We start from the raw sequence: 11,738 nt of genomic DNA, 5'->3' as shown, positions 1-11,738 counted from the left end.
CGCTCAGCACAGAGGGCATCATCGCTGGTAGCGGAGCTGCAGAGCATCTGTGCCACACAGTGGAGCAACTGGTTTAGTCAGGCAGAGGACAGCAGCAGCAAATGCTCTGTGTTACTTCGGTGTTTTTCTGCAATCTGTCATTTAACTGCTAAGATGCAGCTTAATCTGCTGTGTTTTAATAAGGAAGGATGAGGCACTCATCAAGGGGCTTCCAGGATGGCCCAAGGCAAGGATAGAGAGAGACAGAAAGAGCCAGGAAAGGGCTACGGAGTCCTTGTGAGGTAGCTGAGAGCTGCAGCCCAGTGGTGGTTTCATACTGTGTGGGTAGACTTTGAATCGAGCTCATCCCCTGTACCGATGGACACACACAGTGATGATGCTTCTGCAGTGAGTGGGCAAACTCCGGCAATGAACCATATTGACTTATCTAATTTCATTCATTCATCATCATCATAGTCTGTAGGGGATGGTTATAAAGCTTGGTGATCAGTTATGTGAAAAATCCTCAGGCCAGGCAAGAGTTTTCTGCTGTCTGAAGAGCCCAGCCCACTGGCTGATGGTGCTAACCATTAATAACAGCTGCAGCACGGTAGCTGTCGAGCTGTGGCTGTGTTCTTTTTTATGGAAAATACTAAGCTGGTAAGTGTGCATGCCAGGTAAGGTGAGGGTTTCTTGGGGCTTTTGACAGGTTGCTGTTTCAGCCTGCAACGGGGCTGCAGTTGGGCCTTGATCTTTAGGGTTCCCCTAAGCGGTCTCCTAAATGCAAGAGGAAGGGAAGTTATCAGAAAGCTTGAGAACCAGGCAGAAATGACTTTAGGAGATATTAACACATGCTGTCTAAACACAGAGTCATGTCCCCATCTCATCAGGATAAGGGAGACCGGGGATGGGGCAGGAGGAGACCTCTGGAGGAGCTGTAGAGGATCACTGCTAATGAGTCATTTTCCCTTATGTGCTTATAAACCCTAATTCTCTTTTCTTTGGAAATGAGAGAAATCTACGCATGCAGGCTGAGCAGTACTGTAAGGGTAGCCTCCTGCTTTAATAAACAATTTCCTCCCTTGCATCGCTGTTAATGATAGCTAGAGATGCCGGGCAATGGAAAATCGTGACTACAGATAGTGGAGGTGGAAATATTTATATCATGCTGACAAATTCTTCTGTGTGCTCTTCATTGCACATGTATTAATTAATCTTTTCCAGTCCAGCTTTAAAATTGCCTATACTTGGGTTTTTCCCCAGTCTCCTTGGAAGAGCTATTTCACAATCTACGAGAGCTCCTTGGTAAACTGTTATTAGCTACTTTCTGCTTCCGTTTTTCTTCTTTTTATTTTTATTTTTTATTTTTATTTTTTATTTTATCTTCTCTTGTAAGTAATTTGCCTTTTTTTTTTTTTTTTTTTGGCTAAACACCTCTCTACTGCTTGGGTTTGTGCCTTACAAATGTTTGTAAACCGTTTCCATATCCCTCCAGAGCCAAGGAAAACATATCCTCGCTGTGAACTGATTCCCCGCGGTTGTGCAACCAGCTATCGCCTCTCTTCTGAGCTCCTGCCAGCGCGTCAGGCCCTCCTGGCCACTGCTGCCAGTGGGCTCCTGCAGAGCATCTGTGTACGCAGCCCTGGTGCCGGTGCCTTTCTCCTTCTCATGTCTCCCCTTCTCTAATTTGCTAGCTCTCCTAAGGCTCTCTCAGCACATTTGGACTGTTCCCCCCTCTGCCATAGGGATATTAGCTGGTGATATTTTTCCTCCTTGCTAACTAGCTGTTGTTTTCCACATGGACTCCTGTCTCAGTCTGGTTTGCAATTTCTGCTTTCTCTTTCTCATGTTGTTTAAACCGTTGCTGGGAGGGCCCTGACCTAGCTATTGTGCAGCCACTCCAGCTCTCACCATGCTCTCTTCCATTCAGACTCCTCTTGGTTTTGCACCAGATCAGTCCTGCTCCTTCCTGAGCCCTGGGGATGGGAGAAGGTGACAGCCTTGGGGAGCAGAGTGTGAGAAGCATGGGGGCAGCTCCTGCACCACTCCCAGACACAGCAGAGTGTCTGCAGCACAGCCTTCCTCTGTCAGCTGCAAGCTTTTTGTACCAGTTCAAGACTTTCATGAGGCACTGAGTCTAAGGTCTTACCAATCCCCATCCCGATGACACATTTGGTGCCTTCCCTCTGAACCGTCCCTTGCCACTTGCCATCACCCTTTCCTTTCAGTCCTACAGCCTGCCCAGCTGAGTCATTTTGCAGCCCTCCTCTAAGCTAACGCTGACTATGAAGTCCTGTGAGACTTGTTTGGTAGCCAGGGACTGAAGGTCAGTGTGCCACAATGTTTGTGTGACAACCTGACAACAGCCAAAGTCCTCCTCCGGGAGATTTCAGTCCCATCTCCTTTTATCCTCTCCCGTGCTTGGCCTCTTGTTTTGTCACTCCCTGCTTCTGCTTTGCTTGTGGATGTGGCACAGCCTGGCTTTCCTCTCCTCTGCAGGTGGCAGGATGGGTGTTTGCTTTCCTCCTGTTCCACAAACTGCCTGCCCATACGATGCAGGCAAAGCCTCCCTCCTGCCCAGGGTGGCAGGCACTTTCCTGCAGCCCCCCGCCAGGCTGTTGCAAACCAACTGTCCCAAGCCAAGGAATCATCCCTACTGCTCGTAGCCCAGAGGCTCTGCTTCTTGCTGTCATCTGCGGCTGGCTCTCGGCCACTTTATGTGTCCCTAGGGAAATGGAGCCTCTGGCTGGACAGATGCACCGAACAGGGACACAGAAAAGAGATGGGGCATGAGGGGGTAGCTGGAGACAGCAACATATGGTGGGACACAGTGCAGAGCCACCACCAGCAGCAAAATGTTTGTCAGCCACTGGGGACAGACTTGTATTACAAATACAATGTCTTTCCCTGTAATGTAAAGCCGGAGTCTAAGGCTAGCACATAAGCTGTGCTGATGGTGAGTTGTTAATAGCATTTATCTTGTTGCATAATGCTACAGTGTGCTGTTTGGCATCTCATCTCTGCTCAAAAAAGCATCTTACTGAGCATCTAATTGGTGCTTCTTGGGGATGCGCCGAGCAGCTGCCTACCTGGCTTTGTGCAGGTTTGGCACACCTGCAGTACTCTTTGTGTTTGGGTACAACCTATGCAGCTACCTGGGCTGCGTGAAAAAATACGGTAGGCTGGCAGACAGAATTTTGAAAATGAAGGAAAAAACTTTGTCACTGCATATTTCCATGGAAACAAGTATAGATGTGGGAGTAGGTTTTATTTGCTTTTGGGGATATTCCACTGCCAGTGGCTATTTTTGGGGAAATTAGAATACTGGCATGTTTTGGACCAAACCAAATTGGAGATGATGATGCTGACCCTCGTGCGTCCAGTTCTCCTGGTCAGGCTGAGCTTGCTGTGGAGAGTTCACAGTCATGAGGGTGTTGTGGTGTGCTTGCACATAGTGAATCACGGAGGCTAGATTTTCCCCAAGGTCACAGAGCAGACTGAAGATGCGGCAAACAAATAGATGAATCACTCAGAAACGAGCGTGAGGATGTCTAAAGGACTGTGTTATGTGAGAGGTCAGAGTGTAGCACTGGAGTCCATATAGAAATTCTGTGGTTTGCTTTTTTCATTAGGGAAAAGGCAAATTTTCTGTTGGGTTTTATTAATTTTAATGTTCATCAAAATCCAGTCTGGACAGACCTCGTTGTACCATGTGCAGAAATATCCATACTGTAGGCAGGGCTGTAGTGTGGCACTTAGTTTTGGGCAGGGAATGCCTTTATGGAAGTGATGTTCAGCACCTAGAGCAAGGGGTTTCTGATCCCTGATTGGGGTCCTACCACTATTGTAACCCCATTACCAATAAGGTTAGGAGCAAGCACTGACACCAAACTGTCTCTAAGAAGCATGAGCTATTGAGTATAAAATCAACACGAATAATGCATGTTAACTCCAGTTACATTTTCAAGCTGAAGCTGAAATGCAATTACATTCCATTCATTTAATTGAAAACTGTTGTTTTTGAGCAAATGATCGGTCTTCCATGCTGTTTCAGTTTCTAAGCTGTGCTATTTATTCTAGCACAGCCTGGAAATCACAACGTGAAACTATTGAAGAACAGTGAAATATGACATTGCTGGTGACATTCTTCAGGGGGAGCAAAATGCTAAGTGTAATCAAAGAGAATAAACTGTTAGATTAAGACTGGAGATTTTAAATTGTTTTACTTTTAATTAATCTCAGGTGTTTATTAGCCCAATACTAAAAGACTCTTTCTCTTCTTCCTGTATGATTTCTACCTTGACCATGGCACGGATTTTATCGATTAGGTGTACTTCCCTCATATCTCCAGGGCAACTGCAAAAATATTCCATCCCTCCTTATTTCCCTTACAGGAGCCACCACCAAAACATAATTTTCCATGGTATAGCATTTAATGTCCTGGTCTAAATATGAGCTAATCATGCATTCCTAGATTAGTGTTGCTTAATGGTGCATTGCCAAGGAGCTTGGAGGCAGCAGGAGGAGATTTGCCACTTGCTGCTGCTCTCATCTGGGAGTGAAGGGCAGCAGGGTCAGGAGTTGGGAGCTGGCCCCTTCCTCGCTTGGTTAGGTGTATAGCCACGCATATGGAGTGTACAGGAGGTTGCACTCAGCCTGCATGGATGTAAATTACAGCCTGAGGAGAAAGGCAAAGAAGTGTTAAACCTGTGATGCCTGCCTGCAGAAGTCAGGAGAAATTAAAGAAAAATATCACACTCACAGGGGCAGAGTGATCACACATGGGCAGTCACATCACACGCACAGAGATGCAGTTGCCCAGGGCAAAGCTGCCCCTGCTGATAAAACACTGGTTAATGAGAACCGGAGCTACCAAGCCTTCCTTGACTACATGTACAGCATTGAGAGGTAAACTCCATCAGCAGTGCTTCTGGTTAATTACAGACTAATGTCCTGCCACCCAAGTCCCACGTCACCAAAACCTCCTGGGGAAAGGAAACCATTCCACCTGAAAAGTGAGAGACTGCAATGGCACAAGGTGCCAAATAGATTTTTTCTTTTCTAATGGACTGGTACCTGGGAATAAAGCCAGCTGGAGGACCTCTGGAAGGAAATCTTCCTAACACTGACCATGCTTGCAGGCAGTTTTTATGCCAGATTTAGTCTCAGGAAATATGAAAATCAGTGGACAGTTGTTTTAATATACAGCTTTGCAGCTTAAAAAGTGCTGAGTTTTTATTGAAAGAAAATGAAGATCTACCACTTCCTTGAGGTATACAGAGTCACTGTATGTAGCCAGACGATGCAAGGTCATGTGGAAAGCACAGATCAGAATCCAAGAAGTTAACAAATGTCCCATAACAAAAATCTACTCTGCAATAGAAAAATATTTACAACTATCTTTCATTTTGAAGAAGAATATGTCAACAGTTGCTGATGTTTTAATTATAGTTTTTGATGAAAGGAGAACCTGTGAGTAAACTGGGTGCTTTTCATGGGAGAACCTGAATGTGTAGTTCTCATTGTAAAGAAGGAAGGGTTTAGGATGATGGGTAGTAGACAGGGACAGATTCGGTCCTTTGCTTTGTTACTCTGCCTAAATATGAAGTTTGAGATGGTGGAGGTAGTTAAGATGATCAGAGAACCATTAGGCTAGCCTTAGGAAAGTGTCCTGTTAGTGTTCTAACAGAGATCTTTGAAAAAAGACCTCTAAAAATGAAATCGGAGGCAGGATGTGGTAGATCTTTAAAAGTCCACAAGGGAACAGACAACTTGTCCATGCAGTGCCTTTAATGCACCCCGCGTTGTGCCGTGCTAACCCAGAGGCATGTCACAGCCACCCTCAGAAACGCAGGCTCTGAAGAAGCTGCTGCCCTGAAAGCCGGCGTGGTTTGGTTGTTGACTTCAATGCGAACAAGACGTACAGGAAACTCCCTTTTCCTTGCTCTGAACATTTAGCCCTTAAGTGAAGTGGAATTAATACCATTGTGCTGAGTGGCTTGAATCTAGCACAACTGGAGCAGAAGTCAATTTGCTGTATTTGAAAGAAAATTAATTAAGGCCTCGTTTGTTTCCCTCAGAGAGAAAAGCTCTGGGTAGTTTCCAGGAGAGGATTTTCTTGCAGGCTCCTTCGGTTCAGGCCTCTCCGTACATGACATGCGTTGCATGGCTCCAAGCCCCGCATCCCTAGGGGCTCTGGGGCTGCGAGCTGGGCCTTGCTGCAGCACCCTGCTGGCCGTGAGCTTCTCTTTCTGCATCCTTTCTGAACAGCTGGAGCGCCTGCCCTGAGTATGAAGAAACGAGCAGTGCCCTGTTGAACATGAAGAGTGTCTGTAGGATCCACCATGGGGTCCAGGCCGTGTTTCCTCAGGCTGGGGCTGCCAGTGGGACTGTGACCGCTGGCCTGGGGATGAGTTCCTGCTTCAATCGCTGTGACCTGCCTGTGGTGTCAGCTGCCCATGGGCTTCATGTGCTCAGCTAGTGAAAGCAAAATGCTTTGGGAAAAGTGCCCTCCTGTGCTCTGTATGGTGCAGCTCAGAGCCCTGGGCACTCATCAGCCACCTGGCTGCCCAGCACCATGCTGCCTCAGCTGGTATCAAACCATGGGTGTGAGGGGGCTGCTGGGGGACACGGACCTTCCCCAAGGCCAGGGGCAGGTGCTTCCTGTTGAATTCATAGAATCATAGAACATCCTGAGTTGGAAGGGACCCTTAAGGATCATCAAGTCCAACTCTTGACACCGCACAGGTCTACCCAAAAGTTCAGACCATGTGACTAAGCGCACAGTCCAATCTCTTCTTAAATTCCTCTGGAGCATTGGCTGCTGGCTGAAAAAATGCCTTTACCATAGTCAGGGACTGGAACAGGTGTCCTGGTGAGGTGGTTAATGCCCTGGACAAGCCAGCAGACATGAGGTGTTTGGACAGTGCCCTCAGTAACGTGCTTTAACTTCTGGGTAGCCCCGAGGTGGTCAGGGAGCTGGACTCCATGATCTTTGAGGGTCCCTTCCAAATGAACTTCTCTATTCTATTCTCAGTGATCTTCCTTAGCGAAATTGGCATTATCCCTCAGTGCAGCCATTGTTTGCCTTACGCACCCTATAGCGGTGCCTGTGGATTTCCAAGCACTCTGCACCTGGCTGTAATGTAATGTCATTTTCAAGGTCCCTTCCAACCAAACTACTCCTTTTCTTTTTTTCTTTTCTCTTCTCTTCTCTTCTCTTCTCTTCTCTTCTCTTCTCTTCTCTTCTCTTCTCTTCTCTTCTCTTCTCTTCTCTTCTCTTCTCTTCTCTTCTCTTCTCTTCTCTTCTCTTCTCTTCTCTTCTCTTCTCTTCTCTTCTCTTCTCTTCTCTTCTCTTCTCTTCTCTTCTCTTTTTTCTTTTCTTTCCAATTTCTTTTGTATTCCATTTCTTTTCTATTCTATTTCTTCTCTACTCTCTTCTGTTCTAGTCCATTCTATTCCATTTCATTCTGTTCTGTTCTAATTCTATTCCATTCCGTTGCATTCTGTTCAATTCTATTGTGTTTTTTTGTTGTTGTTGTTTTTTTTTTTCCCATTCCATTCCATTCCATTCCAATTGGTTCTATTCCTATTCCTATTCCTATTCCTATTCCTATTCCTATTCCTATTCCTATTCCTATTCCTATTCATCAATCCACTCCACTCCACTCCACTCCGACGCTGGAAACAGCTGTGCCGATGCAGCGTAGCAAATCCTCCTGAAAAAAAAAAAATAAATTAGTTTATAAAAAATAATAATAATAAAAACCCACACGCCCCAACCCCCGGCGGAGCAGAGCGCGCGCGGCCCCTTTAAGCCCTTGTCCCCGCCCGGCGGGCTCGGGGCGGGCCGTGTGGCGCGGCGGCGCGCGGCGGCGGCGGGGCGGGACCTGGCGGCGGCGTCGTGGTCGCGGGTCGGCGGCTCCGGGACTCGCGGCCGCCCAGCGCCAGCCCCAGCCCCAGCCCCGCGCCCGGTCAGCGGGGCCGGGAGCAGGACCGGGACCGGGAGCGGTGGCCGTGCTCCGTCCTTCGTCCCGCGGCGGGAGCTGCTGCCGGAGGGCAGGTGGGGGCGCGCGGCTGGGTTTCACCGCGGAAAGGGGGGCGCGGGGAGGGCAGCGGGGGGAAAAGTTGTGAACGGGGGGCGCATGGGTCTCCTCCAGCACCCCTCCTCCTCCTCCTCCTCCTCCTCCTCCTCGGCCGGGCTGTGCGGGGAGGGCAGTGCCTGCCCTTCAGCAGGCGCTCCGGTGCCTCTCCCCTTTTGTTCTCCCCCGCAGCCCCCCGAGGTGCTGTGCAGAGGGGGCTCCCCCCGGCCGGGACCTGCCCCGGCACAGCTCTGTTCCCACTGGCAGCGCTGCGGGGCACGCTCCTGCCTGGTTATAACCCGCGTGGTGCTGCCGGTCAGGGCTTGGTGAGCGGAGCTCCGGGAAGAAAATAAACTTCTTCCTCTCCTGGAGACTGCTCTGCCCTCCGCAAGCCGCTCGTTACATAAACGGGTGTTTTATGGAGCGGCAGGGAGGGGAGTGCTGCCTGGAAGGAGGCAGGTTTCTGTAAGGGGGGGCTGGAATGAAGGCAGTGTGCCTGGAAGACCCGTAATGTAATCTGGCTGCCTCTCTGGCCGGCTTTTAAAGCCGAAGGTGGCTGTCATCGCCTGGTGGTATTGCAGCTCCTGGCAGAGCAGGGTAGCACATGACAGCGAAGCCACAGCCTCATCCTGGAGCAGTCCCTGCAAAAACCCGGTCGTCCCCGGGCTGCTGCTTTCACAGCTTTTAGCATATGCAGATGTTTCAAAGCCTGGGAAAGTAATGACCTGCAAGCTGAAATTTCCCAGCTGCCTTACGGTAGGTAGCGGGGGGATTTGGTTCTGCCACCTTCTCTCTGCTGTCATGCAAATCGGCCACCTGTGGTCTTTGGGGAGGGCTGGGTGTCCTTGAGCTGCTGAAACAGCTCCCAGGCAGCTCCCAGCAGCGTGTGAAGGTTGCTGGAGCTCACGGGAGCTGCTGGGGGAACCGGCAAGCAGCGGGTGCCGAAGTCGCTGGAGGTTTGTCCTGCCCGCAGCGTAGTGGTTTTGATGGGATTAGTTCTGTCTTCTGATCACGCCTGCTTCCAGCTGCTTTATTCCTGCCTGGAGAGCTGCTTCGGCTTGCAGCAAGAGCAATCTGTAGTGGTCATAACCTCAGCTCCTTCGCCGTGCAGCCCCTTAACTGCTTGGGTTTCTGTCTGCGGCTGTTCCCCTTGCATCACTTCTCCTTTTTTATCACCGTATTTGCTCATACCACACCTACCAGCTGCCCCGCCACCCAGATGCGTCTCTTGTTCTGCTTTTGTGAGGAAACAGATAAAAGCTGCCAGCCCCCGTCAGCGCAGGCAGGTTTCACACAGCACCCACAGTCTGTGTCAGGCCACCGCTGTCTTTTTTTATTTTTCCTCCTTTCTTCCTTTGTATTTGTTCTCGCTAATCTCCTATCTTCCCAGAGCAGCCTGCAAGGATCTGCGTGAAAGGTCAGTTTCTCGCAAGTCTCCTTCCTCCTGTGTTTTCCAGCCCTCTTCCTGCCGAGCTCCCTGCCAGCTGCAGGGGCTGCCCGTGGCTGCTGAGCCCCGGTAGGCTGCAGCAGGCAGCTGATCCCAGCTCATTGGGCTTCTGCAGGCTGCTCTCCTGAAAGATTTGGGGGCAGGGGGCAGCGGGGGTGGATTTCTGCTTCAGGAGCATGTGAGTAGAGACACGCAGGCCTTTCTTAGAGCAGGAAAGGGGAAGACTTAATGCATGTGTAGCAAAGATGTTTGCTCGTAGTGCGGTATCAGTCGCGGGGGATTTCTCTTGCCAGAAATACAGTAGTCTCTAATTATGTTTATCCAACCGTCGTGACAAGTGTCAGGTCTCTTGAAATGCCATCGTACACATTTAATCTGTTTTGAAGCTGCTCTGGGTGCAAATGGAATTATTCCAGGTGCAGTGATTGAACCCCCAGCGCAGGGGTAGTAGCTGGGGACAGGTAGATGGCTTCAAAGAAGTGCTCTCTGTCTTTCAGTCCTTCTGGGTAATTCTCCAGGCTTTGCCTTTCTGTAGTCATGTAGCATTTTCCTGGACTCTGCTAGCAGGCTTCTTTGCTGAACAGAAAGGTGATCGTAAGCTTAAGCAGTGGAGACGCTTGGTATAAATTTCAGGAAGCGAGCTTTTGTGTACAGCAAGAAATACTTGCACCAGCGTTTGTGTGCTGTTTGCTTTGGTACCAGCACTGGAAACTGGTGCTCTCTCGCAGGAAGCGTGGTGTTTTCACTCTGTGGTGCAGGCTGCAGGCAGGGTGTTTTCAGAGATAGCCGAGTGATGCTAATAAAGAGAATTTTTCTTGTGGTAATGCCCAAAGCATGCTTTGGCATGACCCATGCCTTTTTTTTCCCTCTGAAGGCTCCCAAAGACCAGTGACAGCCTGGCCTATTGTTTGCTTCCTAATATATTTGCTTCAAACTGATGGTATTTGTGATAATTCAAGGCAGTTTAATAAGGAGGATCATGCTGTAGAAGAGCTGCAGGATCAGAAGTTGGAGGTATAAAACTCCTACCTCTTGCCCTTGGCTTCCACTGCCCCCTTCCCCCAGCTTCTGGCTTTCCCTGCTGAAGCTCTGAACAATGGGCAGGCCCGGAAAGTGGAGCACGCACTGAGAACCTTCTCCACGGCAAAAAGGATCAATGTGTCTCGTGTCACTCTGGTGATTCCCCAAGGGAAACGGCGAGCCTGGCAGCCAGCCCACCCAGCCGTAAATTTGCTTCCCAGTTGCAAGCGGGCAGTAAGTGGAAGGGGACGTTCGTCCCCTCCGCAGCCGTAACCTGCTAGGCAAGGTGAAACGCGGCCTTTGGAGATGGTAGGAGCAGGGAAAAGGGGAGCTGCCTTCTGGAAGCCTTTGGGGGAAACACTGCATCGTATTCATGCTGTGAACTAGAACGGCTTTTGGTCCGGCGATGTGAACTCGTTGCTCTGTGAATGACTTTTCCTCGTAGATGCTTGAACTTGCTAGGCTGAAGTGTGCTCCGTTTTAACCTCCTGCTCAGAAGTGAACTGGGTTTAATGCCGTCTCTGTCCTCAGCTTACACTGCTTCAAAATGGTTCTGGATTTTTGTTTAAACTTTAAAACTGTTTATGTTTTCTCTCAACTCATTTTCCTTTTGGTTTGTAGTTAAACGTTTCTGTGGTTTGCTGCTGCTCCTGGTTGTCTCTTGCATTGGTTTAATGGGGCTTTGTAATAAAGTGAGTGGGAATTGAAAGAGTCTGTGATCAAAACCAAGTTTGAATCTTGCCTGGGGATGAAGATAGGTGAACAAAGAAAATTGCTCTGGAATACTGGATCACTCTGCAGGACTGTAAGGGAATGTATCTTTTAAGAGGGAAATCCTGTTTATGCTATGGTCTTAAAAAAAATAAAAAAGATCTGATTTTTTTAAGAGAGCTTGAGAGAGTGATGTTCTTATGCTGTAAATAAAATACAGGCCTTTCAATAGATTTGTACCTTGTCTCATTTTCAGCAGTAGCTGTTAAGGTAGCTGCATTTGAAAGGAGTTGTAACTTGGATATCTAGTTCTAAATGTATAGATTAATTAAATGCTTGAATGTCCTTAACCCATTTAAAACGTTCATGATTTTTTTCTTTGTAAATAACTTCTGAAAAGTTCTCAAGGAATAGATCCTGAAGCAGCCTGCCCTGATACAATCGCATTAAAACCTCTTTAATTGGGGGGGGGGGGGGGGGGGGGGGGGGAGTGTATGGTG

General features: G+C 48.8%; 1 protein-coding gene across 4 annotated transcripts in view; it reads left to right on the top strand.

Moving 5' to 3' along the window:
- The first annotated feature begins 7,846 nt into the window (after positions 1–7,846).
- Positions 7,847–11,738, top strand: part of SUSD6 (sushi domain containing 6) — a 79,394-nt gene continuing 75,502 nt past the window's right edge. Inside the window, exon 1 of one of the 4 annotated variants that reach the window (XM_027459462.3) lies at positions 7,847–8,041. The gene's annotated coding sequence lies outside the window, so the exon portion shown is untranslated. Of the gene's footprint in view, positions 8,042–8,797; positions 8,817–9,330; positions 9,478–11,738 lie in introns of those variants that run through there. The other 3 variants (XM_027459460.3, XM_038179581.2, XM_013101456.5) reach the window with 3 other exon arrangements.

The sequence above is a fragment of the Anas platyrhynchos genome, chromosome 5 (genome assembly GCF_047663525.1).
Source record: "Anas platyrhynchos isolate ZD024472 breed Pekin duck chromosome 5, IASCAAS_PekinDuck_T2T, whole genome shotgun sequence".
In the NCBI taxonomy this organism is placed as follows: Eukaryota; Metazoa; Chordata; class Aves; order Anseriformes; family Anatidae; genus Anas; species Anas platyrhynchos.
The sequence above is the reverse complement of the archived record's forward strand: the minus strand, read 5'-3'. Positions and strand labels throughout refer to the sequence as shown.